The following is an 18085-nucleotide window of genomic DNA, read 5'->3' as shown; positions in this document are numbered from 1 at the left end:
ACCAATAAAACGAAGATAGGTTGCGTGGGCGTCAAGGAACAGTTTCATTAGATCTTTGTTAGTGATAACATTTTAAATTACCATTTAACTAAGGCACATAATTCGTCAAAGCAACCTGGACTAGATACGAAGGAAACATCCCAAAGGCTGACTTTGGTCAACTAGTTTTGGTCGTTGGCCAGAGTATAGAAGAAAATTCTAACACGATTCACATCGAGGCTGCATTTTCCTTCTATAAATTTGACAAAGTCTCCTTCGGTGTTGCATCAAAGACGTGTTGGTATCAAACCATCGCGCCAAGCGTAACATCTTCCCTTGTTCTTCCCTTCCTTAAGAAGTAGCGCATCATCTGTGAGCAGAGATCTCCCACAACATAGCGGATACCCTTACTGGGAAAACCACATCTCAGAAAGCTAGCAAAACGATGACCAAGATCACGGGGACAGTGGTGCTCGTCAAGAGTAACGTTCTCGGGTTCAATGACTTTGTAGACTCGTTCCTCGACGGCATACAAGAGCTCGTTGGCGGTGGTATCACCTTCCAGCTTGTCAGCGCCACCGTAGGTGATCCAAGTGAGTTCTCCTGGCCCAAACTGACGTTTCTTCCTGTAACTGTTCGGAGTTATAAATAGCCTTTGTGATCAACTGTAAGATGTACGTCTTCTAGGGTGTATGTGCCAGTTTCTTCCTCATCCTCTTGTCCATTCCGTAAACTTGCACTTTTTATTTTCTCTGACGATCTCTTCCATCGCAGAAAATGGAAACAAAGGGAAGGTGGGGAAGGCGACGGAGCTGGAGAGGTGGTTAACTACAGGGACTTTCCTAGCGGCGGGGGACTCCGGCTTCCGCTTGATCTTCGACTGGGACGAGAAGCTGGGCGTCCCCGGCGCTGTTATCGTCAAGAACAAATACCACAGCGAGTTCTTTCTCAAACCTTGACGCTGGACGGTGTTCCCGGCCCCCGCCCTCGCATCCACTTCGTCTGCAACTCCTGGGTGTATCCGTCGCCACCTACAACTACGACAGGATTTTCTTCGCCAATGACGTGAGAGCCCGAACTATGAATTATCCGATAATATTCGACTTGGTTTCTCCGTTGGAATGAAGATGATTTATACAATGAGTTTACTTGGACAGACGTACCTGCCTGGAAACATGCCGGGGCCGCTGAAACCCTACAGGGCGGCGGAGCTGGAAACTCTGAGGGGGGCCGGGGTGAAACCCCAGTGGAAGGAAGGAGACAGAATCTACGGCTACGACTGCTACAACGATCTCGGCGACCCGGACAAGGGCGCCGCGTTCGCCCGGCCGATCCTCGGAGGCTCCAAAGAGTACCCTACCCGCGCAGGGGCCGCACTAGCCGCCCACCCACCAAGACTGGTTCGTACTTATCACCATACACCTCCTCTTCTCTCCACTTCTTCTCCTAGACGTCCATTGTGACAAACGGAAGGGGACGGAGTCCAATCCGTCGTCAAGCACCGCTCCATTAGTCTAAGTTGATGATACTGTCCATCCCTCGGACGGGAGGGTGATGAAATGACAATGACAATCCCAGGAACGGATTACTGAACGGAAACCCGTTCAGTCTCTGGGTTTGCTTCCCTCCTATCCGAAGAGCGAAGATTCGGTCATTTACCGATCTTTTTCCATTTTTTTTTCCTTCGTTGGGTGATAACATGATCAGCAAAAACGCCAGAATTCCAACTTTGAAAGTGTCGACATGAACATGCAGATCCCAAGTCCGAGAGCAGAGTTTCTCCCGCGGCGAACCAGGATGTAGACGTCCCGAGAGGCGCGCGCTTCGGCCACCTGAAACAGGCTGATTTCTTCGCCTACTCCTCAAGGCTGTGGCGCAAGGCTTGGCTCCTGCCATTGCCGCTGCGGCGGACAAAACTCCGTTTGAGTTCGACAACTTCCAAGACGTGTTTAATCTGTACGAAGGAGGCATCGACTTGCCCGACAGCCCCGCCTTTGAAGAGGCCCGTAAGAACATCCCGTTTCAGCTGATAAAGGAGATTATCAGGACCGACGGCGAGAACCTGCTCCGCCTTCCCACCCCGCCGTCATCAAAGGTAGTTTCTTATTTTGCTGCTCCTATTGCAAGAAATGTAAATTTGAATTCTTGTTTACCTTCTCTCTATCGCACCCCGCAGCTGATAAGTTTGCTTGGAGGACCGATGAAGAATTTGGCCGGGAGATGCTGGCAGGGCCCAATCCCATGGTTATCAAGCTCTTGAAGGTACGGATTAAACCGTTTAAAATCGATAAAAACTCGTCACTTGATATTCTCTGAAACTATTCACAGTGATACTGATGTGCGCATATTTATCCTCCGCAGAAATTCCCTCCTGTTAGCCGTCTGGACGCTAGCATTTACGGCGATCAGAACAGCACGATTACAGCGAATCAGCTCGAGAAGAACATGAACGGGTTGACCGTCGATGAGGTATCAGGGCCGAGTTTGTCTTCCTCTCTTAGCTTTTGATCGTGCAACAATATAAGGGGTTTCAGAAGTGCTCATGAATGAGGGCTAACGTCATCGTCAGAGGCTTTAACAAGAGTCTTCCTCGTTCTTCAGGCGTTGAAGAAGAAGAAGTTATTCATCTTGGATCATCACGACGCGTTGATTCCGTACCTCGACCGCATCAACTCTACAAGCAACAAAGTCTACGCCACAAGAACGGTTCTGCTATTGCTGGACGACGGCACTCTTAAGCCGCTAGCCATTGAGCTGAGCTTGCCGGCCAAAGGGCAGAAGGGGGTCGTCAGTAAGGTCTACACCCCTGCGGAAACCGGCGTCGAGTGGGCCGCGTGGCAGCTGGCCAAGGCCTACGCCGCCGTCAACGACTCCGGCTTTCATCAGCTCGTCAGCCACTGGTATGGATCTCTCCATCCTCTTGCACCCCTTATAACTGAGAGGAATCAAGATGAGCACAGAGAGAGAGAAGAGGAAGAACGCGATAAGAAGTTGAAAAGGACTTTTACTAAAAATCCGGTCCCAAGTTTTCCACCATCTTATATATGTTTAATCTTTAACTAGATTTTATCGTGGCGGTTCAATGACGTTACATCAGAAGTGGGTATCTGCTCGTTTATGATTTATGATTGTGTTATGTGAATCTTAATTGCTCGATGGGTTGATGAGTTTCTTACGTTTTGATTGGTTGACATATTGAAAGACCTTTATTTGTTAGCTCATGGATTGTCTCTAAAGTCTAGAGCTCTTTACCTTTTTTGGCGCAGGCTGAACACCCACGCCACCATGGAGCCCATTGTGATTGCTTCGAACCGGCAGCTCAGTGCGGTTCATCCGATCTACAAGCTGCTCGGCCCCCACTTCCGCGACACGATGAACATCAACGCCCGGGCACGGCAGATCCTCATCAATGCCGATGGGATCCTTGAGAAGACCGTCTTCCCAAACAAGTACTCCATGGAGCTATCCTCGGTGGTTTACAAGAGCTGGAAACTCACCGACCAAGCCCTTCCTGTGGACCTCGTCAACAGGTGCGAACATCCCCCGTGTACCACTCCCGCTCGAATTTAGATTGGTGGGCAATCTCCATCAAATATATTCGAACTGATCGGTCTCTGAAACGAAGCAACGTTAATATTATCGCCAAACTCAAAGCTTTCTGACGTGGGAATAAATATATATTTGTTTTATCGTGTTTCAGGGGTGTGGCGGAGGAGGATCCAGCCTCCCCGGGGAAGCTGCGGCTACTTATCGCCGACTACCCCTACGCCGTCGATGGGCTCAACGTCTGGTCAGCCATCGAGGATGGGTGAAGGACTACTGCGCCATATACTACACCTCTGACAAGATTGTTCAAGAGGACACTGAGCTGCAGGCATGGTGGAAGGAGATCCGCGAGGTCGGCCATGGCGACAAGAAGGACGAGACGTGGTGGCCGGCCGCGAAATCCGTCGCCGATCTTACCCAAACCTGCACCACCATCATCTGGTGGCCTCCGCGCTGCACGCCGCCGTCAATTTCGGACAATACCCATACGCCGGATACTTGCCCAACAGGCCCTCCTTGAGCCGGAGGTTCATGCCCGAGCCGGGCACGCCCGAGTACGCCGAGCTCAAGACGGACCCCGACCGAGCCTTCCTCAAGACCATAACGAGCGAGGCGCAGACCATCCTCAACCTCTCCTGATCGAGATTCTGTCTCGACACTCCTCCGACGAGGTCTATCTTGGGCAGAGGAATACCCGGAGTGGACCTCTGATGCCAAGGCGCTCGCGGCCTTCAAGTCCTTCGCCGATAAGCTGATCGCCATCGAGAACAGGATTATCGAGATGAACCTAGATGCAAGCCTCAAGAACCGCAACGGACCCGTCAAGATGCCCTACACGCTGCTCTACCCGAGTACTTCGGATTACACCCGCGTCGGGGGCCTCACCGGCCGCGGCATCCCCAACAGTGTCTCCATCTGAGCAGTCTTGTTTTTTCTTTTTTTTTAACCCAGTGTCATCCCATTTGAGATGTAGCGAACAGTTGCAGCAATAAGGTTTAAATGAATATCTCGCTGTGCGTACTGCTCAGGTGAGCTGCCAGAGATATGCGAGTCTGGAGGCCTCACGCCGTCGCATATTTGGTATTTTGTTCTCCTGGGCTTCTAGGAGGCACTTGGAGTAGGTTCGGACGGGCTAATTTATTCTCTCTCTCTCTCTCTCTCTCTCTCTCTCTCTCTCTCTCTCTCTCTCTCTCTCGCTCTCTCTTTCGCTCTCTGGCTCTCTCACTCTCTCGCTCTCTCTCTCTCTCTCGCTCTCTCTCTCGCTCTCTCGCTCTCTCTCTGGCTCTCTCTTCCGCTCTCTCTCTCTCTCTCTCTCTCTCTCTCTCTCTCTCTCTCTCTCTCTCTCTCTCTCTCTCTCTCTCTCTCTCTCTCTCTCTCTCCCTCCCCCTCTCTCCCCCTCTCTCTCTCCCTCTCTCTCTCTCCCCCTCTCTCTCTCTCTCCCTCCCTCCCTCTCTCTCTCTCTCTCTCTCTCTCCCTCTCTCGCTCTCTCTCTCCCTCTCTCTCTCTCTCTCGCTCTCTCTCTCCCTCTCTCTGGCTATCTCTCTCTCTGTATCTCTCTCTCTGGCTATCTCTCTCTCTCTATCTGGCTATCTTTCTATCACTCTATCTAGCTATCTTTCTCTCTTTCTCTCTGGCTATCTCTCTCTCTGTCCCTCTGGCTTTCTCTCTCTGGCTATCTTTCTCTCTGTCCCTCTGGCTTTCTCTCTCTCTGGCTATCTTTCTCTCTCTCCTCTGGCTTTCTCTCTCTCTGGCTATCTTTCTCTCTGTCTCTGTGGCTATATCTCTCTCTCTAGCTATATCTCTATCTATCTATCTATCTCTCCTCTCACTCTCTCCATCTATATCTATCTCTCTCGCCCTCTCTCTCTCATTCTCTCGCTTTCTCTCTCTCTCTCTCTCTACCTCTATCTCTCCCTCTATCTTGAATTATTTTTCAGTAGTGGTTTTCATCAAATTAGATTAAATGCTATAAAAATATATGAAAAAACTAAAATATAAATTAAATTTAAATTCATTTATTTAATGTTTTTTCATTCCATTTATGACCCGATTTGTGTTTTTGGTATTTTTCGGGCTGGTACACATATGGCGCTTGTTAGGTTGTGGATCAATAATGAGGTGATGGCATATCATCCAATCATTGGAAAATATTTGTGAAAATTAAGGAATAAACCCTAGATCTGATGAAAGGGCAGCTATGAGGACGATGAGAGATAATATTCAAATTAAACGTTAGATCAATGTCCAACATTTTTTAAATTTTGGGCTTGATATCAGATGATCTAGAAGCCCGATTGAGCTAAAATCTTGAAAGAAACTTTTTCTTTCTCTCATCTATTCATTCATATGTTTTGATACATAGGATGAGTCATTTATATTTAGAAAAGATCTTGTAACTCACTTCTTCCATGGAGAGGCTTATTGAAAGAGAGTGGGGTTTTGAAGATTCATCTAGTGTCCCTTGTGCCCTCACTGCTTGGAGAAGATCAATAGAGCAGAGCAGATGCTTTCCTTCTTCAAAACATTGGCATGTTTCTGGTAGTGCATAAGGACCTATGGTAAGATCTCTTGCCATACATTAATTGATCTCCATAAATTATAATGAGTTAGATCTACGCCTATTCTCTTCTTCCATTTCATTTTACCATTATCACTAAGTCTCATCCCATCATCTCCATCATGTCTCATCTTCTGATCCTCATTTTAGTCACATACTCTACCTATTTCATCAGCTTCTCCACTTATACATCATCACCTCTTCACAACTTTACATATCTATCATCTCTTATTTTCCTTTGATATATTTCTTGCGCTCATTAATACCCATATTGTTAGTTTTAGATATTCATTATCACTTTCTTACCTCACAGTTTCCATCATCTCAATTCATATGCATTCTATATCATCCCTTTTGAATATCCATTTATAGAGTACTAAATCCCTAATCTATGATCCCTATGTAGATGACTTGTACATATCGCTCATTAGCCAAATTTATTGGTTAAACACAAAAACATGAATGACATACGTTAGCCTAATTTTTAGTTTATGACAGCTGCAGGCAGATGCATCTGCTAAAATAGCCACAATAGTCGGAGCAACCATTCAAGCAGATACATGTAGCCATAATCGCTCAAGCTTCAACAGCAGTTGCAACCACTCAAGCAGCTCGCTAGTACGTAGCCACGCAGGCCAGCTGGCAAAACCATTTTGCATATGCATGACCATGACCACACACTATGGGACCAAGGACTAATGGTGTTGAGTATTTTGTGTGCATGCGGCAGAAGTTTGATTTAATGGTTAAACTTGAACTAGGTTTCAAGAATTTTATATAGGCCATTTCAATAAATAATTTCAGAATTTTGTCCTGACGGACCATGACTAAAGAGAGGTAGAGAATATGTTGTTTTCGAGGTAATTATCAAGATCGGCCCCACCCCTGCCTCCAAACATGCCATTGAAAAGTATTATTCATAGTACTGGTCCTCCAAAATTCATTCTGAAGATCAAATTCCCAAGATCCAAATCACAAACCTAACTCAGTCTCTCAGGATTGATGCCACTGACTAATATAGTGAAACTTGCTAATATGAAGGAAATAAGCAGTAATGTCAAGCTGACAAGGAGAAGCGTGCACCAGAAAATAAAGGGATTATGGTTCTGATTTAATGTCAACAGTACATTCCTTCAACATATGTACAAAGGTCATGGAGAGATTTGTCGATCTCATTGCCTCTCCATATCTTGGATTAAGCTATATGGCATCAGTGGTATAGTGAAGAATACAGTTTATACATAATAAACACTACACAATAATCTGAAGAATAAAACAAAAACGAAAATAAGGACAGCTAAGGTAATTTAGAGGGTAAATGTACAAGCACGGATAAGATTAAGGTATGACCATGCAAATAGTAGACATAAAAATTCATAGGATAGATATCCATGTCAATAGAATTTGCAACATACGGAGTGAATGATAATGACAAATGCAAACTATGAAAAATAAAATTGGTTGACAAAGAATCCCTTAATAATAAATGTCTATCGTAAAATTCAACATGCTAGAAGAATTATATATAAATTAGGAACTTTGTAAAAAAGCATGTTAATTATAGAGGAAGACTCATAAGTAAATTCCATTTTACCATCAGATTGACAAGCACATTAATACAAAAAATTGGAAACAAGTATGTATGGATCATTCAAAGTTGAGGAAGTAAAATCAATTTGTGTTAAATGCTCACATATTGCCTCATGGTGCTTGCTGCTTGGCTCATGCTGCTGACCACTTCCCTCCCGATGCTCGCCACTTGCTTCTGATGGAAATATATGCCAGAAAGCCGATCCTTCATTCGATACCTTGTTCCATGTTCATTGACACATAGCTTTTTCTGGCCCTTTCTGCTAAAAATACAACACGCATGTGCAACAATACACACACGCAAGACATTTTCTCTCTCCTCCATGTATTGTGGGATCGTGGCAAGCTCTTCGCATTTCCACAGGATCGAGCAGCGCAAGAGATGAGACAAACAGCGAGTGTGCATGAAAAATTCACACACAAACACACTTCCATGGATCATACAAGTTTAGTCAACATGAGACACAAAATAAGTTGACCTATATAAGCTGAGAGATTAGCCATAGGTAAAAATATCATTACATTGCCATATCATCACCTCCTGCACGCCATGTGAATCACACATGCACCATGTCATAGCCATAAAAAGACCCACCTAGTACATGCAGCATGATAGCTATGTGGCATACCCCACGCTGCATCAGTGCGATGCAGGTGCCACATGTACTTGTGCAATGCTTGCTGAGGTGGCTGCCTTACCATGTGGCACCAGTAACTCGGAAAGAGTTGATTTTTATTTTTCAGAAAAACTTAGAAATTTGAAATTTTCTCCAAACTTTAGACCCCTATAATGTTTTATCCACAACTGTAAACAGGGTGAAATTTTCACCCAATTCTAATATTCTCCACGCTCTTTCATATCATTCATCTTGCATTTCAAAAAAATGTTACCAAGGGAATAAAAAAGCTTGCTAAATATGGCACTTCAGTTTATATTTCTCTGCCCAGGAACTATGCACGTTGTTCGTTCATTATTTCTCTCATTCCATCTCCTCAAAAAAACATAAACTCAAATATAATGATTAGTTCACAATGGTTTGACATTAGAAAAGGTCAAACCTGAAAATTTCATCATTTATCAATAATCATGCAAAAATGAGCACATGAGTGAATAAATTGGATGAATGCTAAAATGAGATAAAGAGATGACAACATGCATAAAATTCATGCTAATTAAGCTATTAGATTGGATAATAATGATGTGAATGGATGCACCAATAACATGTTGTCAGTCATATGATGAGTATGACTAGTTCCGTAGCTATTAACGTGGAGACACTAAGGATAGATAGTGAGTGCTCTTTATTATAAATATTTAATTAAATTGATCCGTATGAATCCCTAAATGGTATCTATATTAAACTGTTAATCAGTTTGCTTCACGTCCGATTATGCAAGTGGTCCTTAGACTTGAGACACCAAAGACGGCTTGTGGATGGATAGTTGTACTTAGGGTTTGACGGTCCCTACTCGGTCTAGTTATTTAGCAAGGACCTAAACCTTACCTAAAGTTTGGTCTGGTTTTGGTCCGTCTTGTCTGGTCTCGGTCTGGTCCTGGTCTGGTCATGTCAACTAGTCAAAGTCAAAATAAAGAAACTGTCACAGAATTTGTCTTGAAAGGAAAAATTCATTGCAATGTCATCTATAAAAATCAACATTGGAAGATGAAAAGAACAATACAGAGATAAACAAGAATAGAAAAAGAGGAATAAAAGAAGTAAATAAGCAGAAAATATAAATAAAGTAGAGAAGATGTAAATAAGGATAACATAATAATTAAAAAAGAGACCAAGAGGAAAAGAAAAAGATAAGAAAAGAGGGATAAAAGAAGGCGGATAAAAGTAAAGAAGAGTAGAAGAAGAATAGCACAAAAGAATCAAAGATGAAAAGAAGATAAAATGAAAAGAGAGCAAAAGAGAACGAAAGATGAATGACGAATAAAAGAAAAAGAAAAGAAGGAGAAGACAAGAAACTAAGGAGAAATGAAGAGTAAAAGAAGAAGAAAAAAGAACGAAAGTTGAAAAGAAGAAAGGAAGAAAAGAACAGAAGATGAAAAGAAGAAGAAGAAAAGAAGAACGGAAGATAAAAAGAAGAAAGTAATAGAAGGTGAAAAGAAGAATGGAACGTGAAAAGAAGAAAATAACAAAAGATGAAAAGAATTAAAAAAGAATAACGGAAGATGAAAATAAGAAAATAGCAGAAGATGAAAAGAAGAAGAGGAATGGAAGATGAAAAGAAAAAATAAGGGAAGATGAAAAGGATGAGAAGAGAGCGAAAGATAAGGACATGAATAAAACAAAAAGAGAACAAGAATAAGAAAAATAAGAAGAGAATAAAAGAAGAAGACAAAAGGAAGAGAAGAATAATAGGAAGAAGAAAAAAAGGGTGAGCAGAAGGGGAGTGTCCGATCAACTTCGACCGGTGGCACACTCCTCTTCCCCCCGCTGTGACCCCCACCCCTCTGGATGGCAACGCCTCCGGGTTGCACGACCACGACCAGGGCGAGGGGTAGCCTGACCAGTGGGGGTGCATGATCAGAGGAGGGAGAAGGGGTAGATCTCCCCTCCCTCTTGGTCACACTCCCCCTCCCCTTTGGTCGTGCTCTCCACCCCCCTTTAGTCGTGCTCTCTCTTCCAGCCGCCCCTGCCTGGCCGCGCTCCCCCTCGCCCTTCCCCCGTCATGCTCTCCCCGTCCTCCTCGCGTAAACAGGGCGAGGGTAGGGGGTCAAGGGGGTGGGGTGAGAGATCGATCAAAGGGGGGAACAAAAAAAATATATTTTTTATCTTTTAATTAGTATCCAGTCCCGGTCCGGTTTCACTTCCGGACCGGATCCGGTCGGACCAACCATTCCAGCATGGAATGCAGGAACGGAGGTCCAGGTTTGGTCCGGTCTGACCGGTTCCCAATCTAAAATGTCAGACCCTAGTTGTACTCCGACTATGACATACACATCTCTAATCATGGGATTCTAAACAGTGTTAATTCGGGTGCATCAAGAAATTCAAGAAAACGATTGAGCGGTAAAGATTGAACAATCCACTCGATATAAGAGGTGACAACTCAACCAAGACAAGCGATGAAGTCCTTGGCCAAGGCAGTGAAATATGTAAGAAGAGTTCTTTGATGATTTTCAAAATCATCAGTGCTATCTCGGATGATTAATTAGGGTTTGTAGTTGAGCATAACCTATGTCATCCTAGGAGTTTCCAGTAGATGAGGGACTATACATACACGATAACCAATGATGAACAAGTTCCATGAGTGAGTTGATACACATTCTTTTGTGTGTTTTAGAGCACAAGGTGTCGCTTGGCACCCCACGTGTTGGAGACTCAAATTATAGAATGGGTTTAATCGACCCGTCATTAATTCATCTAGTAGTTACTAAATTTTGAAGGTCAATAAAGGTATTTGGGACTTTGGAGTCCTTATCTAGGGCTGATACATTGGCCTAGAGGGGCACACGCAAATGGTCTTTGGACGTCGGAAGATATACTTAAGTTTGGAGAATTTTTATGAAGAATATCATCTTAGTATAAATAGGGGAAGGCCTTCAACGAAATTCACTCAGGCCAGAATTAGTCAGGGGCCATCCCTTTATTCCCTTTCTTCAGGAGTTCGCGATGGTGAAGGAGGAGATTCAATGTGCCGAGGATCGTGTGGATACGTCTAGAGGTTGCACACTTGAGCACCTCGACTCGTCTTGCTTTGGAATCTAAGAAATCACGGATGCAATCCGTGCACAGGTTCTTTGTTTCATGGTTTTTGTTGATGACATTATGATTTTGTTATGTAACTTTCGTTGCGTGAAATCTTTGTGTTCATCTAGATCTAGGCCTCTAGAACCCATCAATTATGTTCAAAATCAGCCTCCAAATGAAATCGATTAATCCCTAAATTGGCATCATCGATCGCTTTAATTAGGAGTTAAATGATAACTTTGGTCTACAATAATACATGTTATTGTCCGTATAAGAAATTTGAAAACATATTCCTCTATCTAGTCATCTCTCTCTCTATATCTATGTTCTTTATTCCTTTCCCTTTCTCCTTATTTCCGTCTTTTCCTCCTCTCGCTCCATCCCTCTCATTCTTAAGGCGGTCTACCTGAACAGAATATAGGCGCCAACAAAGTAGAGCTGGGGAGCACCGAGAGTTCTAAGAACATCTGATTTCCTTCTCTCTCTCTCTTTCTCTCTCTCTCTCTCCCTCTCTCTCTCTCTCTCTCTCTCTCTCTCTCTCTCTCTCTCTCCCTCTCGCTCCCTCTCTCTCTCTCTTTCTCTCTCTCCTTCTCTCCCTCTCTCTCTCTCTCCTTCTCTCTCTCTTTCTCTCTCTTTCTCTCTCTCTCTCTTTCTCTCTCTCTCTCTCTCCTTTGTCCATCGACCTGCCGGCTAAGAATATAAGCGCCGATTAAATACATATTGAAGTGACTTTCGTAGAAGCTAGGAAGATACACGAGTAACTCCTGTCTGTCTCTCTGTCCATACACCTCTCATTATCCTTTCTCCGTCCGTTAATCTGAAGATTCCTCTCACTTTCTCTCCCACGCTCTTGCACTTTCTCGCCAATATGCCTTAAGTTCGGACGGAGTTGGAGGAAGGTGGCCGCCCTCGCCCCCCAAGTCCTTCAACATGTTCTTTCTTGTTCTCATCTTCATGCTGTTCGAGAGCCAATTCCCTGGGTCAGAAAATTCCGTCGTGATGGTTTTGGTCTCTGTAACCGGATTCCATCCCGTTCTCGTCGTTGTCATTCCGCTGTAAATGACGATAAAATACCGCGGATATGAACAAAGATGCGGATAAATTTCGTGCACGGCCGAAACTTGACTGACATCGCTTTTGTGTTCCCACTGTTAACGACTGATGGCGACGGGGACTTACTAGATCCGTATATGACCTTAACCTGACGTTCATCGTCTCATGCGGAGTGTAACGATTAATCCTTAACGAAATTAACTCAACCTATAAAAAACTATCCACCGACATAAAACAGTGATTGTATCAAACAGCAAATAAAATTTCATGAAATAGAAGTCACGATTAAGAATAATGCCAGTCGCATAAATCTAACGGGCTTTTCTAAATTATCTATCTATCTAATTATCCAACTATCTATCTCTCTATCTGGCTATCTATAAATCTATTTTCCTTTATATCAAATCTATATTTCTCATTCTCTCAATATCTTTCCCCTTTTTCTGCTCTATTCCTTTCTCTCAGTATCTTCCCTTTCACTTATTTCCCTTCATCTCTATTCTTTCTCGCCGCGGTCATGACGTGGAGAAAATTATTATATATGCTTTGTGATCACTTGCTTGAAAACCAATAAAACGAAGATAGGTTGCGTGGGCGTTAAGGGACTGTGTCATTAGATCTTTGTTAGTGATAACATTTTAAATTACCATTTAACTAAGGCACATAATTCGTCAAAGCAACCTGGACTAGATACGAAGGAAACATCCCAAAGGCTGACTTTGGTCAACTAGTTTTGGTCGTTGGCCAGAGTATAGAAGAAAATTCTAACACGATTCACATCGAGGCTGCATTTTCCTTCTATAAATTTGACAAAGTCTCCTTCGGTGTTGCATCAAAGACGTGTTGGTATCAAACCATCGCGCCAAGCGTAACATCTTCCTTGTTCTTCCTTCCTTAAGAAGTAGCGCATCATCTGTGAGCAGAGATCTCCCACAACATAGCGGATACCCTTACTGGGAAAACCACATCTCAGAAAGCTAGCAAAACGATGACCAAGATCACGGGGACAGTGGTGCTCGTCAAGAGTAACGTTCTCGGGTTCAATGACTTTGTAGACTCGTTCCTCGACGGCATACAAGAGCTCGTTGGCGGTGGTATCACCTTCCAGCTTGTCAGCGCCACCGTAGGTGATCCAAGTGAGTTCTCCTGGCCCAAACTGACGTTTCTTCCTGTAACTGTTCGGAGTTATAAATAGCCTTTGTGATCAACTGTAAGATGTACGTCTTCTAGGGTGTATGTGCCAGTTTCTTCCTCATCCTCTTGTCCATTCCGTAAACTTGCACTTTTTATTTTCTCTGACGATCTCTTCCATCGCAGAAAATGGAAACAAAGGGAAGGTGGGGAAGGCGACGGAGCTGGAGAGGTGGTTAACTACAGGGACTTTCCTAGCGGCGGGGGACTCCGGCTTCCGCTTGATCTTCGACTGGGACGAGAAGCTGGGCGTCCCCGGCGCTGTTATCGTCAAGAACAAATACCACAGCGAGTTCTTTCTCAAAACCTTGACGCTGGACGGTGTTCCCGGCCCCGCCCTCGCATCCACTTCGTCTGCAACTCCTGGGTGTATCCGTCGCCACCTACAACTACGACAGGATTTTCTTCGCCAATGACGTGAGAGCCCGAACTATGAATTATCCGATAATATTCGACTTGGGTTTCTCCGTTGGAATGAAGATGATTTATACAATGAGTTTACTTGGACAGACGTACCTGCCTGGAAACATGCCGGGGCCGCTGAAACCCTACAGGGCGGCGGAGCTGGAAAATCTGAGGGGGGACGGGGTGAAACGCCAGTTGAAGGAAGGAGACAGAATCTACGGCTACGACTGCTACAACGATCTCGGCGACCCGGACAAGGGCGCCGCGTTCGCCCGGCCGATCCTCGGAGGCTCCAAAGAGTACCCCTACCCGCGCAGGGGCCGCACTAGCCGCCCACCCACCAAGACTGGTTCGTACTTATCACCATACACCTCCTCTTCTCTCCACTTCTTCTCCTAGACGTCCATTGTGACAAACGGAAGGGGACGGAGTCCAATCCGTCGTCAAGCACCGCTCCATTAGTCTAAGTTGATGATACTGTCCATCCTCGGACGGGAGGGTGATGAAATGACAATGACAATCCCAGGAACGGATTACTGAACGGAAACCCGTTCAGTCTCTGGGTTTGCTTCCCTCCTATCCGAAGAGCGAAGCTTCGGTCATTTACCGATCTTTTGCCATTTTTTTGTCCTTCGTTGGGTGATAACATGATCAGCAAAAACGCCAGAATTCCAACTTTGAAAGTGTCGACATGAACATGCAGATCCCAAGTCCGAGAGCAGAGTTTCTACCGCGGCGAACCAGGATGTATACGTCCCGAGAGACGAGCGCTTCGGCCACCTGAAACAGGCTGATTTCTTAGCCTACTCCCTCAAGGCTGTGGCGCAAGGCTTGGCTCCTGCCATTGCCGCTGCGGCGGACAAAACTCCGTTTGAGTTCGACAACTTCCAAGACGTGTTTAATCTGTACGAAGGAGGCATCGACTTGCCCGACAGCCCCGCCTTTGAAGAGGCCCGTAAGAACATCCCGTTTCAGCTGATAAAGGAGATTATCAGGACCGACGGCGAGAACCTGCTCCGCCTTCCCACCCCCGCCGTCATCAAAGGTAGTTTCTTATTTTGCTGCTCCTATTGCAAGAAATGTAAATTTGAATTCTTGTTTACCTTCTCTCTATCGCACCCGCAGCTGATAAGTTTGCTTGGAGGACCGATGAAGAATTTGGCCGGGAGATGCTGGCAGGGCCCAATCCCATGGTTATCAAGCTCTTGAAGGTACGGATTAAACCGTTTAAAATCGATAAAAACTCGTCACTTGATATTCTCTGAAACTATTCACAGTGATACTGATGTGCGCATATTTATCCTCCGCAGAAATTCCCTCCTGTTAGCCGTCTGGACGCTAGCATTTACGGCGATCAGAACAGCACGATTACAGCGAATCAGCTCGAGAAGAACATGAACGGGTTGACCGTCGATGAGGTATCAGGGCCGAGTTTGTCTTCCTCTCTTAGCTTTTGATCGTGCAACAATATAAGGGGTTTCAGAAGTGCTCATGAATGAGGGCTAACGTCATCGTCAGAGGCTTTAACAAGAGTCTTCCTCGTTCTTCAGGCGTTGAAGAAGAAGAAGTTATTCATCTTGGATCATCACGACGCGTTGATTCCGTACCTCGACCGCATCAACTCTACAAGCAACAAAGTCTACGCCACAAGAACGGTTCTGCTATTGCTGGACGACGGCACTCTTAAGCCGCTAGCCATTGAGCTGAGCTTGCCGGCCAAAGGGCAGAAGGGGGTCGTCAGTAAGGTCTACACCCCTGCGGAAACCGGCGTCGAGTGGGCCGCGTGGCAGCTGGCCAAGGCCTACGCCGCCGTCAACGACTCCGGCTTTCATCAGCTCGTCAGCCACTGGTATGGATCTCTCCATCCTCTTGCACCCTTATAACTGAGAGGAATCAAGATGAGCACAGAGAGAGAGAAGAGGAAGAACGCGATAAGAAGTTGAAAAGGACTTTACTAAAAATCCGGTCCCAAGTTTTCCACCATCTTATATATGTTTAATCTTTAACTAGATTTTATCGTGGCGGTTCAATGACGTTACATCAGAAGTGGGTATCTGCTCGTTTATGATTTATGATTGTGTTATGTGAATCTTAATTGCTCGATGGGTTGATGAGTTTCTTACGTTTTGATTGGTTGACATATTGAAAGACCTTTATTTGTTAGCTCATGGATTGTCTCTAAAGTCTAGAGCTCTTTACCTTTTTTGGCGCAGGCTGAACACCCACGCCACCATGGAGCCCATTGTGATTGCTTCGAACCGGCAGCTCAGTGCGGTTCATCCGATCTACAAGCTGCTCGGCCCCACTTCCGCGACACGATGAACATCAACGCCCGGGCACGGCAGATCCTCATCAATGCCGATGGGATCCTTGAGAAGACCGTCTTCCCAAACAAGTACTCCATGGAGCTATCCTCGGTGGTTTACAAGAGCTGGAAACTCACCGACCAAGCCCTTCCTGTGGACCTCGTCAACAGGTGCGAACATCCCCCGTGTACCACTCCCGCTCGAATTTAGATTGGTGGGCAATCTCCATCAAATATATTCGAACTGATCGGTCTCTGAAACGAAGCAACGTTAATATCATCGCCAAACTCAAAGCTTTCTGACGTGGGAATAAATATATACTTGTTTTATCGTGTTTCAGGGTGTGGCGGAGGAGGATCCAGCCTCCCGGGAAGCTGCGGCTACTTATCGCCGACTACCCTACGCCGTCGATGGGCTCAACGTCTGGTCAGCCATCGAGGGATGGGTGAAGGACTACTGCGCCATATACTACACCTCTGACAAGATTGTTCAAGAGGACACTGAGCTGCAGGCATGGTGGAAGGAGATCCGCGAGGTCGGCCATGGCGACAAGAAGGACGAGACGTGGTGGCCGGCCATGAAATCCGTCGCCGATCTTACCCAAACCTGCACCACCATCATCTGGGTGGCCTCCGCGCTGCACGCCGCCGTCAATTTCGGACAATACCCATACGCCGGATACTTGCCCAACAGGCCCTCCTTGAGCCGGAGGTTCATGCCCGAGCCGGGCACGCCCGAGTACGCCGAGCTCAAGACGGACCCCGACCGAGCCTTCCTCAAGACCATAACGAGCGAGGCGCAGACCATCCTCAACCTCTCCTGATCGAGATTCTGTCTCGACACTCCTCCGACGAGGCCTATCTTGGGCAGAGGGAATACCCGGAGTGGACCTCTGATGCCAAGGCGCTCGCGGCCTTCAAGTCCTTCGCCGATAAGCTGATCGCCATCGAGAACAGGATTATCGAGATGAACCTAGATGCAAGCCTCAAGAACCGCAACGGACCCGTCAAGATGCCCACACGCTGCTCTACCCGAGTACTTCGGATTACACCGCGTCGGGGCCTCACCGGCCGCGGCATCCCCAACAGTGTCTCCATCTGAGCAGTCTTGTTTTTTCTTTTTAACCCAGTGTCATCCCATTTGAGATGTAGCGAACAGTTGCAGCAATAAGGTTTAAATGAATATCTCGCTGTGCGTACTGCTCAGGTGAGCTGCCAGAGATATGCGAGTCTGGAGGCCTCACGCCGTCGCATATTTGGTATTTTGTTCTCCTGGGCTTCTAGGAGGCACTTGGAGTAGGTTCGGACAGGCTAATTTATTCTCTCTCTCTCTCTATCTCTCTCTCTTTCTCTCTCTCTCTCTCTCTCTCTCTCTCGCTCTCTCTTTCGCTCTCTGGCTCTCTCTCTCTCTCGCTCTCTCTCTCTCTCTCTGGCTCTCTCTCTCTCTCTCTCTGTCTCTCTCTGGCTCTCTCTTCCGCTCTCTCTCTCTCTCTCTCTCTCTCTCTCTCTCCTTCCTCTCTCTCCTCCCTCCTCTCTCTCCCTCTCTCTTTCCCCTCTCTCTCTCCCCTCTTTCTCTCTCTCCCACTCTCTCTCTCCTTTCTTTCTCTCTCTATCTCTCTACCTCTCTCTCTCTCCTCTCTCCTCTTTCTCTCCCTCTCTCTCTCTCCCTTTCTCGCTCTCTCTCTCTCTCTCTCTCTCTCTCTGGCTATCTCTCTCTCTGGCTATCTCTCTCTCTGTATCTCTCTCTCTGGCTATCTC

At 45.8% G+C, this 18085-nt stretch overlaps 3 pseudogenes across 2 annotated transcripts; all 3 read left to right on the top strand.

Moving 5' to 3' along the window:
* The first annotated feature begins 255 nt into the window (after positions 1-255).
* On the top strand, positions 256-4531 carry LOC144704345 (putative linoleate 9S-lipoxygenase 4; annotated as a pseudogene). Its single transcript, XR_013581799.1, has 9 exons — positions 256-572; positions 754-1044; positions 1137-1379; positions 1735-2074; positions 2156-2241; positions 2341-2448; positions 2581-2879; positions 3246-3509; positions 3680-4531. The product of XR_013581799.1 is annotated as a putative linoleate 9S-lipoxygenase 4 (transcript).
* An 8780-nt stretch (positions 4532-13311) lies between these two features.
* On the top strand, positions 13312-16555 carry LOC144704313 (putative linoleate 9S-lipoxygenase 4; annotated as a pseudogene). The gene is made up of 8 exons (XR_013581786.1): positions 13312-13562; positions 13744-14034; positions 14128-14371; positions 14726-15067; positions 15148-15233; positions 15333-15440; positions 15573-15871; positions 16236-16555. The product of XR_013581786.1 is annotated as a putative linoleate 9S-lipoxygenase 4 (transcript).
* A 131-nt stretch (positions 16556-16686) lies between these two features.
* On the top strand, positions 16687-17429 carry LOC144704505 (putative linoleate 9S-lipoxygenase 8 pseudogene; annotated as a pseudogene).
* The last annotated feature ends 656 nt before the right edge of the window (positions 17430-18085 follow it).

This window comes from Wolffia australiana, chromosome 6 (genome assembly GCF_029677425.1).
Source record: "Wolffia australiana isolate 7733 chromosome 6, ASM2967742v1".
Taxonomy (NCBI): domain Eukaryota; kingdom Viridiplantae; phylum Streptophyta; class Magnoliopsida; order Alismatales; family Araceae; genus Wolffia; species Wolffia australiana.
Note: the sequence above shows the minus strand (reverse complement) of the source record. Positions and strands in the feature narration are given on the sequence as shown.